Consider the following 9,749-nt stretch of genomic DNA (forward strand, 5'->3'; position numbering starts at 1 on the left):
TGTAGTTAGTAGAGTAGGTTTCTAAATGGAAAAACAAGACAAAAAAGAGGAAAAAACTGTATCTCAATGATCAAAGAAATTATTTCAGAAGGCAGTGAACTCTAGCTAAATTTAATGCCTAAATTCAGGGCATCAATATGCTGTTCTAGATGGATGAAGCTAAAATTACCAAGATTAATTCTAGGTTCATAAAACCTCTTTTTATTTCAGATATTGTCCTGAACTGAATTGTGCTCTCCACTCAAATCTGTATTTTCAAATCCTAACTTCAACTGTAGATGTTTTTAGATGGAATCTAGGGGAACTAATTAGGGCTAGATGAAGTAATTAAGCAGCATCCTCACAAAGGCAAGCTGACTATGTGCAAAGATGAGACAGTTTAGCATACTACACATCTAATAGATCATGGTAAAAACCTGTATTAAATGGAGTTTTTACACAGTACTGGTGGGAATTTAAATTACTAGAGCCACTATGGAACACCGTATGGAGATTTCTCAGGGATGCAAAATAGAACTACCATATGCTACAGCAATCCAACTAGTAGGTGTTTATCCAGAGAAAATGACATCACTGTATCAAAGAGATACCAGCAGCCCTATGTTTGTCACATCACTTTTCACAAAAGCAAAGATCACACTCTGTGCTCATGACATGTGAATGGATGGAGAGAATGTGGAAAATGTATACAACAACATATTATTTGACCATAAAAAAGAAAAAATATAACATTATAGAAATGAGCTAGAGACCATAATGTTAAGTAAATTTAGGAGGCACTGAAAGACAAATAACAGATGATTTCACTTATATGCAGAATCTAAAATAGTCAAGCTCACTAGAATGAAATGGTGACTACCAGATGTCAGAATGGAATGGGAAATGTAAGGACTTGAGGAATATTTTTAACACATACAAACTCACTGACAAAGTGTTGATATTCTAAGTTTTGTGTGATGGTATACATCTGCAATTGGATCACTCAGGGGTGTGAGGCAGAATATCATAAATTTCAGATTAGCCTTCTCACTATACACAGACACACACACACACACACACACACACACACACACACACACACACACACACATAGTTAACATTCTCTGTCACAAATAGTTAATATAGTTTATAATATTGTATATTATTACAAAGATAGTTTTAAATGTCGTTTTGCTGCTTCAGTCACAATGAAATGAAAATGTGTGAGCTGATGCATAACAATATGTCTTGACTTGAACAATATACATACAATGTATAAATGTAACACAAGAATATTATGTTCTCTTCCATACAAGCATAAATTGTTATATGTAAATATTTTTTTAAAATAACAGTGATGGCCTTATATTAAAATGTGATATGCCCAATAAGAATTTAATGGTAAATTGAGCAGCAATAATGAAAGTGTGGACTCTACTGTGAGAACAATAGGAGGGAATATGACTTCACACTAAATTCAGAATAGTGCATGTTAAGGAGTAAAGTGCAAACAAATACCCCAAAGAGAGCGACAACAAACATTAGACTGGGGAGTTAAAAGCTAAGCATAAAGTAATGAAGCTTGTTTAGCAGGTCTATTATGTTGTGCAAAGCCTAGGGGGCACTGTTCACATTGCAGCATAAACAGTTGTACACTGAAGCACCAGGTGGTTTCTAATGATCCTGATTCCCACAGCATTTAGAACAACATTGTAAGATAAGTGAATGCTCTCAGAGCAACGAAATGGCTACTGAATTATAAAGGTATATCCAGTATCTTATTAATTATGGCCAAAGTCTTGTGACCCAAAGCAGAAGAGGGAAAAATCTGAGGCTCCTGAAGAACCATTTCACTGAGGCATCTGTAGCATAGAGATTTAGGTGTTTGGAGCATCACTAGGTTACACTGATAAAGCAAAGCTAGAAAGTCAATAGTTATAGTAATTTTTCAGGAAGCTTTGAGCTCAAACTTACACCATTCCATTTACTTCAGATCAACAAGTCGTGTTTTGAGTGTCTGATCAATAAAAGTAACACAGAATTCTACTTGGGTTAAAATCCCCGACTTTGTAGTCACTATCAGTTTGATTTTAGGCAAATTGAATCATCCTTATTCTCTTTCTTTATGATAAAAATGACAGTTGCTGTTACTAAACAAACTCTTGAGTTGAAGATACTTGGTATTCTCTTTTTCATTAATTTTTAAAAAATAATAAAAAAAATACCTATTAGAGAGGAAAAAATGTCTCCCAGTTTGTAGAAGTTAACACAGAGCTATATAGCCAGTGAATTTTGGAGGTGGATTTTCAACTTTACAGCCTTAAAATCTTCATCTTTATCTTCTTTATTAGACTACCTAGTTACTGAATGTGCTTTCTTATCAGTATAATGAGGAGAGTCCTTTGAACTGCTGCAGTTCAATCAGAAAAAAATACCTTATGACATATAGCATCTATTATTATTTTCCACCTCTAACTACAACTTCTAATCACATGTCAGGGAGTCATGCAGTGAGAAATTTCACCCTTTGTTCAAGAGGATGAATTTCTTAGCAGTTACCACTGGAGCATTACTTTAAGGATGAACAATGAAAATAACCTGTTCATGTATAAGTGAAAAAGAGTGATGACTAAGATGATGCTTAATTAATAAAATGTTGTTTAACTATCATATGTCTTCCTATTGAAAATTGCAGATATATCTAGGTGTATGTGTGAGACATACACATATTTAGTGCTGGAAAGTATGAAGAAAGGAAAATCTACTGATAGTATTGTTAAATAAAATGGTATTTCAGAAAGGCTATATATTTCAAAAGCCTTAAGGTTTTCTCTACCAATAACCCAGTAACTTTTCTTTAAAATCATAGCCCAGTAATTAATCATTTGTGGGGAAGAGCTACGTTCATTAACTTAATTGTATAATTACTTATAATGTAAATAAGTTGAAAACAACCTAAATATTGAATAAAAGACAGTAAATGAATAAACTGATGAGATATGCAACTATCAAAAATGTGTTTATGTCACAGTAAAATCTTTGAGGTATATTTTTGAAAGGTCTAGAATTTTATATATTTTTAAAATTAATCCATAGTAGTTATATATATTTGTGGAACATATTATGTAACACACACACACACACACACACACACACACTGTTTCACAGAAATTACCATTTTCATCCTCTCAAATATTTTCATATTTATTATTCAGCAGGATAATTCAAACTATGATATGCATAATACATTTTGTAGTATGCTGTTACCTTCGTTTGCTAAAAAATATTAAAACTAATCCCATGAATCAACTGTATTTTTGTACTCATGATCCAATCTCGCATTATCTTCCTCTTCTAGACTCTTTAAAGTATTTAATGTTCTATTCTAAGAAATCTTGATCTCATCCTTTTTTGTTTCTATGTATGGGAATGGAACATGTATTGGTGAAATTATTAAGGCCACTCCACGTAGTTAAAAGGAGATTTATTTAATGGCGTAACTTACAAATTAAGGGATAGGTAGGTTGCGGGGTCTGGGGAAGGTGTATCGCAGTTCAGCGGTGTTCTCTGGAGCTCTGCTTGGCCCACCTCTCCGTCCAGGATCCCGGAACCAAAAGAGCGCCCACTGATCCAGATCTCCAGTTTCCAGGCGCCTCCCTTGGCCCCGCCTTGTAGGCGTGACAGTTGCCGAAGTCTCAATGGGGGTTGGAACTTCCAGATCAAAGCTGGAATGGCTACCCACTACAAACAGGTAACATTTGTTTTTCTGTGATTGGATTATATCATTAATTGTGATTGCTCTGTAGTATATTCTTTAATAACATGGGAAAACACAGGCCTAACAGATTATGATCTCATTGTTTACCAAACTTCAATATTCAGGAAGCTCTTCCGTAATTGTTCTTGAGACTGTGGTGACTGTGGGGTCAGAATCTTTGAATGTGAGAAATTTTACAGTTAGCCACAAAGGCTGAAAATGGAGATACTGAAAAAAATGGCTGCTGTGGAGGCTAAAATCTGTCATCAAATTGAGTATTATTTTGGAGACTTCAATTTGCCGTGAGACAAGCTTTTAAAGGAACAGATCAAATTGGATGAAGGCTGGGTACCTTTGGACATAATGATAAAAGTCAACAGGCTAAACCAGCTGACAACAGACTTTAATGCAATTGTGCAAGCACTGAGCAAATCAAAGGCAAAACTCATGGAAGTGAGTGCAGACAAAACTAAAATCAGATCTCCAAGAAGACCTTCCTGAAGTGACAGAGGAGTATAAGAATAATGTAAAAAACAGATCTGTTTATATTAAAGGCTTCCCAACTGATACAACCCTTGATGACATAAAAGACTGGATAGATGATAAAGGTCAAATACTGAATATTCAGATGAGAAGAACATTGCACAAAACATTTAAGGTGTCAATATTTGCTGCCTTTGATAGTATTCAGTGTGCAAAGAATTTTGTGGAGACCCCTGGCCAGAAGTGCACAGACATAAGCCTGTTAATACTCTTTAAGGAAGATTACTTGGCAAAAAAAAAAAATGAAGTAAGAAATCAAAGCAAAATGGAAATGAAATTGAAAGCTAAACAAGAACATGAAGAAAGACACAAGTCAGGAAGTACCGGAACAAGATCTCTAGAAGGAAAGATGGGATGCTTACTGAAGTTTTCATGTGACTTGGATGACCAGACCTATAGAGAAGATTTACATATTCTTTTCTCAAATCACAGTGAAATAAAATGGATTTACTTTGTCAAAGAAGCAAAAGAAGGAATAATTCTCTTTAAAGAAAAAACTAAAGTGCTAGAGAAAGCCAGAGTGCACATAACAATAACCTACAATTAAGGAACAGAAAGATGACTTGGGAAGTACTAGAAGCACATGTGGAAAAAGAAGCAATGAAGAAGTCATGGGGGACCAGCAAGAATCTCTAAGCAAATGGAAGTCAAAAGGAGGAGACCACAGATTTATTCAAGAAAAAGGAAAGGGAAATCGACCTATGCTGGGGCACCCAAGGGAAAAGGACAGTTTCAGGGAAGGACAAGATTCAATGATGATGATCATTGACGTGGTTCAGGATCAGTGAAAAGAGCCGGAGACAGAAGAGACAGAGAAGAACCTGCATCAAAATACAAGAAAAGGGAGAATGGTGCTAGAGACAAGTAGTTTAGTAAGTAATGATTTTATTCATCTTAGTTAGATTTTAAGTTGTTTTTTGTCTTTGAAAGGTTTTAAAAAGTAAAGCAAATTAGGTCCACTTCAATGTCCACCTGTATAAAAGGAAAACAAATATTTTACTTGTCTTCTTTTTGTTGTTATCCAAATGAAAGTTTTTTAAAATGTATAGTTCTGTTTGTGTTTGGATGATTCAAATGAAAAGGAAGATTCTTCCTCTTAATTGCCTATGTAATATGAGAATGTATTAGTACAAACTTGTAAAGTATATGCTGTATAAAAATAGCAAAAAACCTTCAATATTCAAGTATACACACACACCCCAAAATATATACACAAAAATATGGAAGTAAATAAATAAATGTGTTAACAACAGATACCTCATAATGGTGAGATAATGGATTTTTCAAATACATTTGATAACTTTTTTCATTCTTCCAAATGAATCAACTTACTGTTTCCAATTTTGATAAAATCTCAAAAAAATTATGATTGAGGAAACGCAGCCCCAATTTAGAAGTTGAAATGTTGAAGAAATTATTATGCAAGTGTTATAATCTGTGCTTTATAAAATAATGTGCAAATTAAAGCTCATTATGGTCTTCCAATTGAGTCAGTAAATATTCTTCTCAAAAGGAGATGGGTAGGAATGATCAAGAAAAGATATGAATCACCATTACTGGTAGTGATATTTCTCTTGTTAAACAAATTTAGCAGTCTAAACTACACATTGACTGTTTAAAGCAAAACAAACATGAACATATCTAAAATCACTATACAAATCCAGTTTTCTAATTATGTATGTAGAGGAAGAGAGCAAATTGTCTTCAAATTTGATGATTTTTCTTCATGTGGAATAAGGTATAGTTCAAATAAGTCAGGTAGGGATCAAAGCAAAAGACTAAACCATTATATGGTCAACAGAGTGAGTTCAAAGGTGGAAAAAAAACTAAATGGCAAAGCAAACACTGTAATTTCAGGTAAACTGAGATATGTCCCATCTAGCTCTCTGTTGGGAAAATTATGTTCACTGTTTTATTACATTGTGCTGGTTTTCAAGCTCTATTTTTCACAATATGTGTCCTTCCCCAAGGAGTTCAGAAATTGTTTCTATTAACCTAAATTCTATTATTCTAAATATATGCCTAATTTATCATTTGTTTAGTAGTGGACAATTTTTAAAATGGCAGTTTAATGTCAATGTTCACTGTGTGAAATCTTCTATGAATTGGCTAACATAGTTTGAATTGACTGGCTCATTGATTAGCATCTATTTGATGAGCACAAGTTCTGTGTTGTTGATGCAGGCCATTGTATTTAAGTTAAATAGGATGAGAATCTGTTTCCCTTTTAACAAATACCAGCAAAATATAGTAGCTTTCCAAACATATCCCTATAAATATATAAATATATTCTTTTGTGATTAGAAACTATCTAAAACACATACACAGTCTCAGCACTACAATCCTTGGTATTCACAGAAATGAGAAAATATAATTGTTGTGACTAAATATCAGCTGTTTCTCTTTTTCCTAACATCTACTGAGGGTAGTTCATTGCAATCTATGTTTGCAGTATCCAAATTGTTCACAAGGGCAATACAAGCCTGGGGATTAGAAGTTTAAAGCTAAAGCCTTTATTGATCCCAAAGTTGTGGAGCAATTCTAGCTATTTAAAATTTGCATTTGTTTTATTGCGGACATAAAATGAAGGGATATTTCAGACTTAATCAGATCTCAAGATCCAAGACTTTGTAACAAATATTGGCTATTACTAGTAAATCTGTTTTGGGTATACAGACAAATCTAATAATTTGAAGAAGTATAATTTCTGCTGTTATCTCTCTTTACTGGGTCCACATACTGAATTGGGAACAATTAACAAATAATGAGGAAACCTCCAAAATACATATTGAATGTATAAGATATTACTGTTTTTCCAAAACAGGTACAATACAAGTTCACACTTAAAGAACAAATAATTACATAATTTTGAAACTGTGGCCTTTATTTTTAGAACCATTTTTCAGAGGAATAGTCAGGGAATTTACACTGCACTTATATGAGTGAGCAACTACAGAATACTGGTCAAAATCAAATTTATGAGAATTTGGTTACAGAAAACAGCTGGGCACAGAAACACAAATCCAGTCTCATGTAGATTATTGTAGGCATGTAAAGGATAAGAACTCTACCTAAATTTTTGCAATGGCTTATTCTACTGTAAGGAACAAGCGTTCTTGCTCAAAGGAACAAATTGATTTTCATGGGTAGTAAAGCCTATGAAGACAATAGGCACATCTAGACAAATTAGAAAGATAAATAACTGAAAGGAATTTTGTTTTCCACCTGGAGGAAGAAGGAATTTCAGGAAAGAGAAGATGAACCCTCTCCCAGTCAAAAGATCACCATATGCTGCTAACGCACAACAACATGATTCAATGTAGTAGAAACCATGTCAATTAACAAGATTCCAGATTTTGTTATTGTTAAGCTCTGAGATAACCTGAGCTCTGACACAATTACATAGCCTCCTGGTACCTCATACAGTCTCTGGCTTAGACCAGGTGATCACAAACTCAAATACCTAAAAGGACCAGATAGACAATGTAAATTAGGTACTAAAAACATACCATGTATCAGAAAAATAAAACTCCAAACAGGAGTGCTACTGCAGCTGTTGCCCTGCATTAGAATCAAAGAAAGAATAGAGAATTATAGGACTATAAATTAAATAAGAAAGCCCCAGCTTGATACAAATAGAGTAGCCACTACTGAGCTCGAAATATCATTGCTTTTTGATAATACAGGCCTCATTTTACCAATTCTTATGATTCTATAAGTAAAACAAGATAACCAAGTGTGCATGCAACAATTCCCTCCATTTCTATTAGCTACCAGTTTGTCTCATCTTAAAATATTTTGCAGGCCAGACAAAACAAACCTTTGACAGATCTGTCCTCCAGACAGCCAGTTCATAACCTCTGGCTCAGATAATTTGTAAAAGTTTACTGTGACATTAAAAAGATCCATTTAGGGCTCTTTTATAATTCTGACCTGAGATGCTGCTGATATCACTTTTGTGTCAAAACTCCGTTCCAAATCTCCATCCCTTAGCTGTGTCTCATTCACCTGACATCTTGTGATCACTGCCTTTTACACTACAATAATTGTCTCTGAACATTTAATGAGCCCTCATTTACTGACACAAAGATTCAATCATTCCTACATAGTCAGACCATAGCTGAGAGGAGCTGCAGGTGAGTTTTATGACCACTCAGTGTCCATAATCAAGAAGAGGTCAGAAAGCATCCTGTCACTTGTGATCATTCCCATGTCCCTTGGCAGATGATTCTGGCAACGGAAGCATAGAAAAAATGAAACTGAATAGGGCCACTCTAGAGCCAAAACAATAGCTGGAGAGTATGTCACTTTGTTATGGGTCTGTACTTGAAAAAAGGTTCTGTAAGGTTTTGTGCTCCAATAGCATTCACAGCCTCCTACAAGAATCTCAGAGCTCCCATAAGGCACCTTAGTCCATGGATGGCTTAAAAATAATTGCAAGAGGACAAAACCAAAAAGATCATATTCTGACATTTACTAATATATTTGAGGTACTGCCACATGGAATCATAGCTGTATACATGGAAGCACCACAATTTATCAGCATTATAATTTGGCAGCAAGGTCAACACTGCCTTAAAATATATTAGCTTAGTCATTGCTTCACCAATAAAATGTTAACTTCAAAAAGACCAAGACTACTCTGATAAAGTTTTATATAGTGAAGAACTACTATGTGTTCTTATGTACCGATATGATAGTGAAATGTGACTGTAAATTAAATTCCAGTTTGCAGCAAACATTATGGGAGAAATAATTAGCATTTTGCCAATTATAAATTGCTTTTACTATGGGCAAGTTAGGTTTTTTTTTGATGCACTTTGGTTCCCTCCTCTGTACCACACATGTGATAAAAATAATATCCATTATGTAGGATGTATACAAGGAAAAAGGCTATAATATTTTTCATAATGTTTTTCTCATAGAAAGGAAGCACTGCATAAAGACCCTAAAGGAGAACAGGATGCTCATAAAGCCTATTTGTAAGCTATCTATTAAGAAAAAAAGCCCTAACAGACTCTACTGAGCAAAAGATATGTATAGAATGAGACAGAGTGTATCAAGGAGAAGAACACATAGCTATAGAAAGGTTTTTCCTTCTATGTGTTGTTTATCTTCTAATCCTTCTGCCTTCAACATTCAGCATATCATCTATAATTCTACATGCTATCATTTTAGCATTATGATTTCCTAACTTTTCTTCAAGTTTCAGCTTTGGTGAACATGCCTGAGAATTGTATTCCATGGCCTCTAAAACCTAAAATTAGTGTTAAATTCTTTGCCACATCACTTTACACATATTCCTCACTGAATTATCAAAATATATGTGCCTATATATACACCATGATTCTATGAATGCTTGCATCCATTTTCATACCATAAACTCCATAATAGCAGGGACTGTATACACAACCCCACGTCCCAGAAGAGTGTTAGACATAACTCTATACTCTATATTTTTAAATAAAAT

At 34.2% G+C, this 9,749-nt stretch overlaps 1 pseudogene; it reads left to right on the forward strand.

Moving 5' to 3' along the window:
• The first annotated feature begins 474 nt into the window (after positions 1-474).
• LOC128117013 (lupus La protein homolog) lies at positions 475-5,147 on the forward strand (annotated as a pseudogene).
• The last annotated feature ends 4,602 nt before the right edge of the window (positions 5,148-9,749 follow it).

The sequence above is a fragment of the Peromyscus californicus genome, unplaced genomic scaffold (genome assembly GCF_007827085.1).
Source record: "Peromyscus californicus insignis strain IS unplaced genomic scaffold, ASM782708v3 Scaffold_10__1_contigs__length_136768540, whole genome shotgun sequence".
In the NCBI taxonomy this organism is placed as follows: Eukaryota; Metazoa; Chordata; class Mammalia; order Rodentia; family Cricetidae; genus Peromyscus; species Peromyscus californicus.